The sequence below is a fragment of the Sphaerodactylus townsendi genome, linkage group LG06 (assembly GCF_021028975.2).
Source record: "Sphaerodactylus townsendi isolate TG3544 linkage group LG06, MPM_Stown_v2.3, whole genome shotgun sequence".
Lineage (NCBI taxonomy): Eukaryota > Metazoa > Chordata > Lepidosauria > Squamata > Sphaerodactylidae > Sphaerodactylus > Sphaerodactylus townsendi.
In genome coordinates, this window is record NC_059430.1 from 97,179,262 (window position 1) to 97,191,405 (window position 12,144).

A 12,144-nucleotide genomic window follows, 5' to 3' on the forward strand; every position below is an offset into this window, starting at 1 on the left:
GAGGAACTGATTGAATGACAGGATGTAGTTTGCAGGAATTAGGGCTGCCAACTTCCAAGTAAGGACTGGAGATCTCCCAAAATTACAACTGCTGTCCAGACAACAGTGATCAGTTCCCCTTGGGAAATGGCTATTTTGGAAAGTAGACTCTATGACATATTCTGCTGAAGTTCTCAGTCCTAGTATGAATAAACGGACAGTTCTCACAATGGGGATCCCATAAGAGTTGGGACTGGGATGGTATTGTTTAATTAGTCCATAAATTACCTGGAATTGGGCTTGTTGGGATTGAGGAGAGATGTGGCTAACCTTGCAGATAACACAATTCAACCCAAAAAGATTGTGAAGAACTCAAAAAAGATCTCTCTAATCTGAATGAGTAGATGATAATATGACAAATGAAGTTGTGGTGGACATCCATGTTCTGAGTTTTCCTAGTCATAGAACCCTTTGATTGACAGGGAGTTTGAATTGAATTCTAAGGATGGCAATTTGAAAAATTGACAGTTGGGAATGGACCATTTATTTATTTATTTTTATTGTTTAGTTTTATATCCCGCCCCATCCCCTTAAGGAGAGCTGTTAACAGACAAAGATGGGAGTGGATTCTCCTCTGGTGTGAGAGGAACACACTTTGGTTTAGGATCAGAAAAGATCTATAACCAGTTATAAAGAGAAATAGCACTAATTGCTAAATGTTTAACAGGAAATAGCTCTAGTGAAAAGAGTGATCCCAGGCCAGTTTAAATAAGAAAATGCGGAAAGTGTGTATATGTTCCTAGCTCCTCCAACCAGAAAAATACTGTATGAAGAAGCTTATGAAACATAGCAGTGACTGCCAAGAGAAATAAAACTCAGTTCCTAATAAAAGTATCAGCAGTTGTCTGTGAAGCACCTTAGATACTTCTAGAATTACAAAATATCTATTGCACATAACCATCATACGTTTCTCATTCCAGCTGTTCTGTTTCAAGCCACATTCAAGGTATGACACTTTAGTAATCTAACCTTTACATTTCTCTCAAAGGAGAGAAAACTTACCTCAAAGGAGAGAAAACTTACCTGAAAACCTACTAATTTTCAGGTACCAGATTCATTTACTAGATGCCACTATTTAGCCAATATCCACTTCAAGAGTGACGTGAACAACATTTTTTATTTGTGATGACAAATAGACTTCTACATATCAAAAAGGAGAAGCAAAATTACAAAGACAGGCATGAAGTTTTTTCCCCCCTCCCCTTTCTCCTGCAAATTGTTCCAGCAAACTTAGCATTGCTTTAAATGGTTAGCATAATCTCTTTATTCTACACATGTCTATCAGTTATATGCTATCCCATAGTATACAGTGGGGGGGCAGTTTGTATTACTAATTTTTCAGGAGGTGTGTTTTTCCCTTTGTCTTGTCATTTTGTATCACAGTCTAGAAGTTTTGAAACTTATCTTTTTCAACTTCTATGAATTCTTTGCTCTGGTTTTTAATAGTTTCGTTTCCCTCTTTCAAGTCTGCTATCTGCCATTCTGCAGTTCATCATTGTTTTAATCCAAGACTAGGGGTTAGACTTACAAAGTCTGGAGAAGAGAAGGTTAAGGGGTGAAGAGGTGATACGATAGCGCATTTAAATATTTGAAGGGCTGTCATATTGAAGAGGGAGCAAGCTTGTTTTCTGCTGCTCCAGAGTGTATGACAAGGAGTAATGGATTCAAAGTACGGGAAAAGAAATTCCACCTAAACATTAGAAAGAACTTTCTGATGATAAGGGCTTTTTGACAGTGAAATATGCTGCCTCCAAGGGTGGTGGATTCTCATTCTGGATGGCTATCTGTCAAGGGTGCTTTCATTGTGTGTTCCTGCCTGTCAGGAGGTTGGACTAGATCAGGGGTAGGGAACCTGCGGCTCTCCAGATGTTCAGGAACTACAATTCCCATCAGCCTCAGTCAGCATGGCCAATTGGAAAATTGGCCAATTGGCCATGCTGGTAGGGGCTGATGGGAATTGTAGTTCCTGAACATCTGGAGAGCCGCAGGTTCCCTACCCCTGGACTAGATGGTCCTTGTGGTCTCTTCCAACTCTATGATGTTAAGTTGTACTTCAAAAAGCCTCTTGTGTACCAAATATTTATCACCTTTATATAAACAAAACAATGACAAATCCGTCTTACAAGTTCACAGTAAATTTAGACTGATGCACATTTAGGATGAAAATTTTTAATGGCATTTATATTTGGGAGTTCTGAACACAGTGACTGACTGAGAAAAATACCTTTATCCCATAATGGGTTTCAGTAGGTTTTTCTACTAACTTCTTTCTTCCATTTCTCCTTTCTATTCTTTTTTCTCTGTTCATCATTTTGATTCAAGGAAGGAAATAGCTTATATGTCTTCAAAGGACCTTCCCTGATGTATCATAACAAAAGGTTAATCTGTCTAGAATTAACTTTTTCATACAGGCTACACCAATTCAGTCATATATTTTCTGAATTTCTTTATAATTTATTATACATTGAAAAATCAGCACACATTTTTAATAGAAAGACTGACCAATATGTAATTTTTTCAGATATGCGAGGCTCAGATGGTTGAAATTAATGTACTAGTCCTTGCCTGGAATATTCCCTTCTGCTGGTTTGCAAGACCTTGAAGGTCCCCAGATGTCAAGTTTTTGTCCATAACCTGGGAGTCTTCGTACCTTTTCAAAATTGAAAAAATTAACAAAAAGTTTTTAAATTCATACTGAAAGCATCATTACTAGGTAAAGGGGGGGAACTGCTGATGCTGTTACCTTACACCTCAGTTTTAATAGTTATTTGCTATGTCAGCCCAGAAAAACACAAGTCTAAAATCCCTCATATATCAAAACTCTAGGGTTGCCAACTCTGATCTGGGAAATTCCCAGAGATTTAGAAGTGGAACCTGTGGAGCAGTGGTGGGATCCAAAAATTTTAATAACAGGTTCCGATGGTGATGGGATTCAAACAGTGGTTCTGCCGCACACACGCTCCTCCAGTCCCTATTGGGCAGGGAGGTTGCTTTAGTAACCCCTTCTCGGCACTCAGAAAAAATTAGTAACCACTTCTAGAGAAGTGGTGAGAACTGGTTGGATCCCACCTCTGCTGTGGAGGGCAGAGCTTGGTGTGGACAAGGATCTCACCAGAGTATAGCAGCGTGGAGTCCATCCTCCAGAGCAACCATTTTCTCCAGGAAAACTGATCTTTGTAGTCTTGAGATAATTTGTGGTTCTGGGAGATCTGTAGGCCCCATGTGGAGATTGGCAATGGCACTCAAATGTAGAAGTCACAGAGCACTCAGTTATTCATCATTTTGCTGATGCTATACAAATGCTATTTAGAGACATTCCTGAGAGAGGGAATACTGAGTTTCCTGAGGACTTCTCCCCATTTTATTTTCAGTGGGAAAATTAGACACATTAAAAGAAATCTTTTGAATTGGACGCGTTAACAAATCTTATGAACGATGTCCCCTTTTAGAATGAAGAGTTAAATACTTAATTATTTCCTTTGTTTATAGTTCACCTTTCTGACTGAGACTCAAGGTAGATGAACTAATTGCAACAAGAACAGTGTAACACATGTGACAAACTATGCAAAAAAAAATACCATTACAGAAGTAGAGAACAGCATGCTAAAAGCAGAACAATATATGCAGCAGTATAAGAGAATTATAAAACTGGAGAGCAAAGCAGTAAAATAGTGAAAATAGGCAATGAACAGTGAAAAACTGCCTACAATTTCACATAGGCAGATTCCGCATGGGCCAAAAACTGTGTGTGAAAATGGTGTGAAAACAGTATAAACCAGTGGTGATGAACCTTTGGCACTCCAGATGTTATGGACTACAATTCCCATCAGCCCCTGCTAATTGGCCATGCTGGCAGGGGCTGATGGGAATTGTAGTCCATAAAATCTGGAGTGCCAAAGGTTCGCCACCCCGGGTATAAACCCTTTGACCCCATTTTAAACCATTTTGCCCTCTGTGAAATAGGCCAAAAACAGCTTGTGAAAACGGTGTGAAAACAGTGCAAACCCTTTTACACTGTTTTAAACCATTTTACACTGTTTTCACACCACTGGTTTTGGCCCATGCGGAATCCACCGTACATTAATATTTTAAAACTGTGTTTAACAATAATATTGTCATGCAGCCAGCTTGCAGTGCTGCAAAGAGATTCATAAGTAATAATGTTAATAATAGTAAAATCTCCACAGAGAGCTGATGTTGTATAGTGGTAAGAGTTCCAGACTAGGATCTGGGACATCCAGGGTTGAATCCCTGCTGTGTCATTGAAGTTTGCTGGGTGACCCTGAGCTAGTCACACACTTTCATCCTAATCTACTTCACAGAATTGTTGTGAGAAAGCAGCGGACAGGAGAAGAACATATGCTGATTTGGGGAGAAAGACAGGGTACTAAGGAACTAAGGGTATTAAGGAACTAAGGAAAAAGGAAGTCAGGAAATGTGACTGCCAGGAATTCATATTGAAATTAGGGTTGTTAACCTCTAGGTGTGGTGTGGAAATCTGGAATAATTCCCCAGACTACAGAGATCAATTCCCCTGGAGAAAAATGGCTGTTTTGGAGAGTGGACTCTATGGCACATACCTCACCAAGGTCCCACCTCTCCTCCATTCTTAGGCTCCACCCCAGGAATGGCCCAGAATTTCCCACCCTGGATCTGGCGGCCCTAATTAAAATAAATGTTGTCAGTCTTTAAGGTGCCACTTGTTGGGATTTTGCAAGTGTCAGTCACAACTCAAGTTATAAAAGGGTTAACCGTTTGTACGTAAACAGGTTGCTGAAGTCACTGTTTATAACCTGATCTATTGATTAGCTATTGGTCAGTCAGATAGCCATCACTTACCTGTTAGTGAGCGCGTACATCTGAAGTTATAAAGTTAACTCTTTTTCTTTGTTTGAGCAGACACGACACCACTACGACCATGAGCGTGAGACAGCAGATAGGTACCAAGATATAACCAAACGTACAGTAATGTAGATGTGTAACAGGAAATAAAGGATTTCTTATTTTATTTCCATATAATCCTCCCTTTGTAGCTAGTAAACTCATATATAAAAAGCAACTGAGAATCTGTCTCTTCTGTTATACTCTGCTAATATATATATACCCAACACCACTGGCCTTTTGCTGGACTTCAAGTGGAAAAATGGGGCAGGCACACTGCAAAGATCTTTTATTAAGAAAAAAAAGCACACAAGAGTGCTTGGAAAGGGGCAAAGAGAGCAGTCTGTTTGCCTGCTTCGCCCCTCTGCTCTTCATTTCATCCTTCTGTTTCTCTGTGCGAGGCCCAGCCACACACAGAGGAGAAGAATGAAAGCAGCTGGGAAGAGAGGGGGTGGCAGGAATTCCGCCTGCAGTGGAGGGGCGATTTGCATTGCCATGGCACTGGTGATGTCATGGGGGTGGACTCTGCTGGGGAAAAAGACCGCTGAGCACAAAAGCCTGGCAGGAAGCTGAAATGGTGCTCTGGTTTTGCGATAATAGACCCTTCCTTATTCGGAATCTGTGCATGCATTACATCTTCTTGTTTATACAACTGATCCTTTTGATAAGGAAAGAGTTGTGGAGGAGGGATCGGAAATTCAGCCAGAAGGGCCCTTTTTAGAAAGATAATAGGGTTCTGATTTTAACTGCCTGTGAACATTTTAGGCTGTTTCCTTTCTTCCCCCTTTAGCCTTCATTGTTGATTGGATATATGATATGATCCTGTCTTTCTTGAATGGTTCCAGTCATGAAATCCTGTTTATGGGATCCCTGTTCTCTAACTGTGAAATCCAGTTTCCAGGAGGTTGTGTGCCACTTTTATTTCATTGTTATTTCATGATGTGATCCAATTTTATTGCATTTGTATGTACTATACTGGTGGCCCTCATTCCATTGCTTTCTATAACTTTGTAATCCACCTTGAGCCTCAGCAAGAAAGGCAGACAATGCATGAAGTAAATAAATACGTTAATTAATGAACTAAACAATAAATCCAGATGTCTTTTATCACACACACTTAATTGTGAAATAGTCATGTCCCATCTGCCACCAAGATGTACATTTGGCAGCCTCCACAGCACATGCAGATCCCCTGGGCTGGAGGGCTACTAGGGACACACAATTAACTATCCTAAACTGGAGATCTAGGGTACTTCTAGGAGGAGAGTTTGGCTGGAATCAGGGCACCTACAATGACCTACAAACACCAGATATTCCCCGCATGTTTCCAAAAAAGAGGTGCAAAAGCATATTTTTAAAATATGTTCTATTTTATGTCCCACTCTTCTTTGAGAACTAGAGTTGCCGACCCTCAGGTGAGGCTGGAGATCTGCAATTAAACTGATCTCCAGACAGTTGCCCAGGAGGAAATGGCTTTTTTTTTTGGAGGGTGGTTTCTATGGCTCCACTACCAAATCTCCAGGAATTTCCCAACATGGAGTTGGGAACTCCATCCGAAATGCTGGCCTTGGTAGTCTGGTGATCAGGTGGAATTGTGGGAGTTCTCCAGGCCCCATCAGAAGGTTAGCAGTTTGCAGTAGGTTTGCAGTTTGCAGGTTAGCAGTTTGAAAGAAAGACTCCTCTTCCTGGTTTGGGATGAGGTACATTTGCAGCATAATCCTATATTTACAAAGCACACATCTCTCAGCTTCAGGAAGAGCATGAAAATTATTTTTTTTTCTCTAGTTTTGGGCCATGTGCTAAACCAGCATGGTGCAGTCATCTAAGTATTGGACTACAATCTGGGAGACCAGGTCCCAGTCCCCAGTCAGCTGTGGAGCTTGTTGAGAGAGTGACCTAAGGACAAGTCTCACTCAGCCTAGTCTGAGTGGTTATTCCAGGGATATAATGGAAGAGGGCAGAACTATGTTGCAAGACCAATTAGAAGAAAAGAAGGGTCTAAATCTCAGTTCTTAATCAAAGAGAGAATGTAGTGGTTAGAGTGTCAGACCAGAATCTGAGAGACCAAGGCCATTTATGCATGCACTTCTTACCCTGTGGCTGTTTGCTTTGCAGTGGGGTTTCCCCAAGGTTTTTTGTTTACATATAGATCAGCCTCCTATAAAGTGTCCCTAGCCAAGCCAAGCCGCCATTTTGCCCACCCACCACTCCCTTGTTGTTTCTGTGCAACCTCCATTTGGGAAGGTGGCCTGCTGCCTTTTTTTTTTTTTTTGCCATCTTTGGTCTAGCGTTACTTTGCTAGACCATGCCAGTTTATACAGGGTTTCAAAAGGTCTATTGCTCCAGTGATAAATTTTAAGAGTTTTTTTTAAAGCCCTTCTGATCATTTTGAAATGGTTGCCTGAAGTATGGGAGGAACTACTATTGTGGGCAGGGGAAGGCAGGGAGGAGTGAGAAAATCCAAAGGAAGTTGAACACATGGTGATTTCCTTTGCCTTCCCTGGGAAGGGAGAGAAAAAGTCACACTTCAACAGCTGTCTGAAACTGTGGGGATTCTCTGATCTGAAGGTGGAGTGGCTGTTGAGGAGGGGAAAATGTACGCATAACCAAGAATCAAGCCCCAAAAGAATGTATATTCAAAATGAAGGAGATAACACGTGCATAAAAGCCACCAGTTTTGACTCCCCTTTCTGCCATGGAAGCTGGTTGTGTGACCTTGGCCCAGTCACACAGGATGAAGGAAGGAGAAGAGAAAGATGTAAGCACCTTTTGGTTCCCAGTGGGGATAAAAGCAGGGTAGAAATTAAGTAAATAAAAATGAGCAAATCTCTAATCAGTCCAGCCTTAGAACCCTACTGAAGTTCCTTCCATCAATGAACCCCTCCCTTCTCAAGGTCCATCCTCCAAATCTCCTTGTATTTCCCAAACTGGAGTTGTTAACTCTGTACTCTGTGCCCTTCTTGCACATTTGCGGAGGGAGGGGGGTAATATTACAAAGATACCATAAATCTCCAGTGCCCTTCTATTCAAAGTAGACTGAACCAAGTAGCACTGCTCCTGGAACCTCTAATTTCTTGTAAAATATACATAATAGTATGTTTTACAGAACAGCTTTCTTCTTTCTGCCAAAAAGCTTGGGTGTGTGTATAATCTGTTTGAGGCCGGAATCCACAGAAGTTGACTGGTAGGCATAAAAAATGGTACTGCTTCCTAGCAACTTGCTCCTGTTTATTTTCTACAAGGATGAACAAAAAATTATCATGCTTCAAACAGAACAGGACTACTCACAGAATAGTCCAATTCGCCAGGCAGTTTACCTGATAATGTCTCTACACATTTATCTCCTTCATTTATGCCTCGTTTTTCTCCCCAAAGGTGCTTGGGAAAGAGCTTCCTCCATTTATTCTCACAACTACCTCGTGAAGTGAGTTAGGCTGAGAGTGTGTGACTGACCCAAGACCACCCAATGAGCTTCCATGGCAGAGTGGGGCTTTCAATCTGGATCTCCCAATCCCAGTCAGACACTGTGACCACTATACTACACTGGCTTGGGTTCACATGTTGAGTTAAAGTGGTAAGAATCACACATGCTAGGCTTGGATCAGCATTCAACAGTGACTGGAAGGGGCAGTCTTTTCATTCTGCTTTGCCATCCAAGTAAGGTTGCCAACTGAGATGGAAAATTCCTGGACTGAGATGGAAAATTCCTGGACATTTGAGATTGGTGCCTGGGGAGGATGGAATGAGAGGAGGAGGATGGAATGAGAGGAGCAGAGGGAGGTCAGCAGGGATGTGATGCTGTAAACGCATATGAAGCTGCCTCTTCCTTCAGGGGAAGTGATCTTTATTGATCTTTATTGTCTGGAGATCAGTGGTAATTCTGGGAGTGGTAATTCTGGAGATCAGTGGTAATTCTGGGAATTCTGGGAAAACTCCAATCCATACCTGAAGGTTGGCAACTCACTGGCATGGACATTTCCAAGGTTACTACAATGTAGTCCTGCATGCAAGAGGAGGTGGTTTCCGATATTAACTATAAAATACAAAATATTAACTGCAACCATGACAACATATTTACATGTCAGAAATGTGTCCACACGAGAAGGGAGAGAACTGGAACACACTGTGGAAAATAAAAGTCTGGGCAGCGATACTGCATGGAAGTTTGGGGAAAACCCACTGCAGTTATGAACCTGAGCTTCAGCAAAAACCCCATGTGGAAATGGCCTATTTGTCAAATATCATGTTACTAAAACATTGTTGAATTTCAAAATTCAGCTAGCCTGCAGAGCTTTAAAAAAAAGAAAGAAAGCTTGCTCAGAAGGCAGCACTGGATCAAACTTGGACTGGTCATTAAAGAGTACTATTTGCACCCAGCTGCCATTTCAGCAAAGCTTATCAGGGCCAAAATATTTTAATGGACCATCCATACCAAGAGGCAATACATCACCATATACCAATTGCTGGGGAGTCAATGCTGCACGGGGCTTCCTGGGGAGAACTAGCTGGACCATGGTAAAAAGGAGGATTACCTGGACCTTTAATGTGATCCAGCAAGATGCCTGCCATGGTCTTGCATGCCCAAATGCCTAAACTTATGTATATGTCAGCAAAGATGAAAGAACTAGATACTTTCTTGAAGAAAGGGAGCTAATTTATTCATTATTTATCTATCATGTAAATGATCATAAATATAAATGAGTTTTAATATTCTAAATATATATATATATATATAAAGCTAACAGTGACTTTGTTAGTCATGCCCTATCGCCGAAATGGCTGGACGGATCGCCCCCAATTTTTCACAGGATGTCCCTCCCTATTGCGGGCAGGTAATCAGACCTTCGAATAGTCGAAAGTCCATACCTGAGCCATGTAAAATGTCTTTTTCCTGGCGCACCAGGCCATGAAGCTGCCTGTGTTTAACTGTCACCCTTAGAATGTTCGTGCAGCATGTCTGTGGCCTGAGGGGTTGGTATGCCCTTACAAGGTTCGCGCAGATGGCCAGAGATGAGCAGTTAAAACAGTAAATAGGTAATACTGTTAGGTAATACAAGTGGAAGTGAAACACATACACACTTTGTTGTGTGAGAAGTCAGGTGGGCTTCCCTGCCTCACACACAGGTAACTTTCACTCTCTGTGCCTCACCCACTGCTACCACACAACACGCATACTCTCATACACATCCAGTTCATCCTAACACACCTCACTCTGCCCTCCTTCACATCCAACCACCATTTACCCACTTCCTCACCCATATTCGCCACAGCTCTCTTTTACTAAAAGCGAGCTGGAGTTTGCCTTTTTCTTCTAAGAAAATCCATGGGGTGGGGGTGAACCAACACTACTGGCTCCGCTTCTTTTGCACGTGGCCTTTTAAGAACCCAGGGAGCTGGCCTCCATCTGAACTCCTCACCACCCTGCCTCTGCTGCCTGACTGGGATAGCTTCCTTGCCCCAGTTCTGCCTTACCCAAGTCAGGACTGTGCGTGTCAACCAGCCTCATGGACAGCGGGATTCGCACTCTGGACAGTTCCATTGTGGAATGGAAAGGGTTACCTTATACTAAAAAAAATAAGACACCACCATATAACAATGTGAATTGAAAAGGGAAAGAGGGATTACATTTGACTGCCCCAAAAGGCTATGCTGCAGATCACTGGACCTGCATGGACATCTGTGTGGGTTGCGGACTGTGATGAGAAGGACAATTGCCACAGCAAAGCGTGGCGGGGCCCCACTAGTATGTTATAAGAATTATTAGAATTGATAGTTTTTACAAACCATCAAGAAGATGTATAATTATATGTTTATGTATATAGACAGTGAAAACAGTGCTGGGCCTGGAAAACACAGTATTATCGAGCTATTAAGTAGGTCATTTGAGGAGGAACCCATTTGTGTGTGTGTGTGTGTGTGTGTGTGTGTGTGTGTGTGTGTGTGTGTGTGTGTGTGTGTGTGCGTGCGCACGCTCAGGCTTCATCTGCAGAAAAATCACTGGCGGTTGCAAGGCCTTTTGTTAGCTGTAGACTGGAGGGCAGAGGAGAAAAGTGGATGAAACACTAAACCTTTTTTCTGAGTTCAGCTTTTTCCTTTGGTCCCTCCCCCCCATCAGTTGACATTTCTGGGTTTTTTCCAGTTAGGGTAGGAGCCGGAGGGAGGGAGAGAGGGAGGGAGAGAGAGCAGCTGCCAATTTGTTGCACAGTCCAGAAATTTAAGGGAGCATTGTTCTTTTTACCCCCCCCCCCCCATCTTGTTTTGCATGTGTTGGGGCAATTCAAAATTTTGTAGATTCTAATGGGCATGATCCACCAAAAGAATGTGGAATGTCTTTTTGTCCCCTGTCAAAAGACTTATTGATTTATACAGTTATGAGCCCTTCGGGGGAGGGCGGTTTATAAATATAATTAATAATAATAATATATATATAATGACTTGTTTAGATAATTTATATGCTGCCAACCTGGAATTGGCAACTCTACCACATTTCCATTTGTTAACTTTGAAGGGTGGCAGTGGCACCCACTGATAAATGGCAGTCCCATGCTTTGATTAGAAAGATAGTGACTACTGTTAGTGCCCTGTTTTAAGAAACAGGTTCTTCCATGACATCATGCCTCAAATTGCAAGGTCATCCTTCTCTTTTTAAAAAGAGCAGGGTGGGCTGACATAAGAAGAGCCCTCCTGAATCCGACCAGTAGGGAGGCATTTTGATGTTGCCTCTTAGCACTTGTATCTACTGCCTCTGGACATGGAGGTTTCCTTTCGTCACAGAGCCAGCGTGGTGTAGTGGTTAGGAGTGGTGGACTCTTGTCGGGAGAACCAGGTTTGATTCTCCACTTTTCTACATGAGCAGCAGACTTTTATCTGGTGGATTTGTTTCCTCGCTCCTACACATGGTGCCTGCTGGGTGACCTTGGGCTAATCACAGTTCTGTTATCTGCTGCCAAGGGTGATGCTGAACTGAAGCAGTAATAACCAAGGTGGCAGCTAACCCTGCCCGGCAGAAGCGTGCCTTCTCAATGTAAATGAGGACAGACACAAGAATCTTAGATGCAGGAACACTTTACTAAAACAAACACGCCAAACAAGGCACACGCAACACAATTTATAGGGGGGAAATTTCAAACATATAGGAGGAGGGTAAATAATAAAAAGTCCTATTTTCTCATTGGTGGAAGGCAAATCTAGGGGTGGAGCAGGGGTCTTCTCTGCTATGGGTGA